The sequence below is a fragment of the Panthera pardus genome, unplaced genomic scaffold (assembly GCF_024362965.1).
Source record: "Panthera pardus isolate Hobbes unplaced genomic scaffold, ASM2436296v1 HiC_scaffold_6, whole genome shotgun sequence".
NCBI classification, from domain to species: domain Eukaryota; kingdom Metazoa; phylum Chordata; class Mammalia; order Carnivora; family Felidae; genus Panthera; species Panthera pardus.
The window spans coordinates 100125560-100127584 of NW_026526991.1; the positions used below are offsets into that span (position 1 = coordinate 100125560).

Below are 2025 nucleotides of genomic sequence, written 5' to 3' on the forward strand. Positions count from 1 at the left end.
AGCAACGGAGGGGCAGAGAGAGAGGGAGACAGAATCTGAAGCAGGCTCCAGGCTGCTTCAGGAACAGCTTTATTGCCATAAATTTGATAACTTAGATAAAATGAACTGATTCCTTGAAGGACACAAACTTCTAAAATTCACTCATGGGAAAATAGATAACCCAAAAGAAATTGAATTTGTAGCTAAAAACTTTCTAATTAATAGAACTCCAGGCTGAGATTAACTCATTGATAAATTATACCAAACAGTTAAGGAAGAAATCTGTTCCAGAAAATAGAAGAGGGAACACTTCCTACCCAATAAAACTACCATTGCCATAATACCCAAACCAGACAAAGGTGTTATGGGAAAAGAAAACTACCAATACCAATATTCCTCATGAACATAAGTGTATAATTCCTCAACAATATCAGCAAATCAAATCCAGTAATATATAAAAAAGATACTACAGCATGACCAAATAAAATTTACAAGAATGCAAGTTTGATTAAATGTTAAAAAATCAATGAAACACATCATATTAACAGATAAGGTAGGAAAAACCACATGACCACCTCAATAGATGCTGAAAAAGCATTTGACAAAATTCAACATTCATTCATGATAAAAGCTTTCAGCAAAGAATAGAGGGGCTGATTCAAAGAATAAGCTATTCCTTAGCCTAATGAAGAATATCTGTGAATAACATAGAGATAACACTAAACCTAATGGTGACAGATTGAGTGAAGATTGGGAACAAGACAGGATGTCATCTCTCACCATTCCTGTGACATCATAAGAAATATATGCTTGGTTTCTGCCCTTAGTTCCTGACACAGAGCTCCCCAAAACCCTTGTAATTTCCTGATAGGAGAGGTTTTAAATTTTATTTCTATTTATAGATTCATGCAAAAATTCAGGTTTTATTTTTACTTATTTTTACATTGGTGGAAGCTGATGTCAGGAACTTATAAGAAAACAATAACTTTTGTTTTCTACCCCTTGGCTGAACAAATATACACACAGGGTGGCATTATCATTAAGCAAGACTTGCTTTTTTTTACATTTCATACATGAATGCAATGTTATCCTTTCTTGAACAAAACTCATCAAAATGCCCAGATTACTACGGAAGCCATCTTTGGAGGAAGTGTTTAATAAACCTATTTTCTTTAAATAAATCCTCCAGTAGGAAATGGGAGAATTCATTACCTTTTCCTAGAAGGAAGGCTTTGAAAGTTATTATTTGTTAAATTTATGTGTTCAGCTCACCAACATTTCCTTATTGGAAACATCAATATTTCCACATCACCGTTTCCCAATGATTTTAAAATCTCAAAATTCTGTCTTCTTTGGCTTGCTTCTCTCTTGATTCCACGCGGGCTTCATTAATGGTTCGCTTCATATCATTACCTTCATTTTCATAAATTTTCTTTAGAACATTCATCAATCCCTTGCTAGGATCTGTTTCAGTGTCCCGGGAGGGCTTTTCTTTCTCTTCTCATTCTTTTTCAACCTGAATCAGGTAGTGCCACTGCGTGTTTTCTGCTTTCTTTCTACATAGGAACTGTATCTGTCTTGACTTTTTTGAACTGCCTTCCACAGAGATGGATTTCAAGAGATTGTTCACCATCCTAGAGTAACTCTTCCCATTTAGATTCCTTACCAAAAGATCAAATAATCTCTGGGAAATGCACCTGCACATTCTCAGTGGGGACTTGGACTCCAGTTAAGGTAATGAAGATTTTCACAAACTCATCTGACTGATCCCATCTACAATTACTGATTTTCACTGTATATCCCGTTGTAATGGGAGGAACCACAGCAGCTGGTTTTTCATCGTCAAGAAATTCTGCTTTTCCCTGTGATTTCTGCTGCATCTTATTCTTGATTTCTGCCTCAAGCATGGATTTTTTCAGCTACAAGGTCATCATGTACCCTTTTACTGGTGGCCTTTTCCAGCAGCACCTTCACCTCTTCTAGATCTTTCTGTAGCTCTTCCAAAGCTGAAGTCATGGTCCAGCTGTGTCAGACGAGGCGCGAGCT

General features: G+C 36.5%; 1 pseudogene; it reads right to left on the bottom strand.

Moving 5' to 3' along the window:
* Positions 1 to 1306: 1306 nt before the first annotated feature.
* Positions 1307 to 2025, bottom strand: LOC109276139 (calcyclin-binding protein-like; annotated as a pseudogene).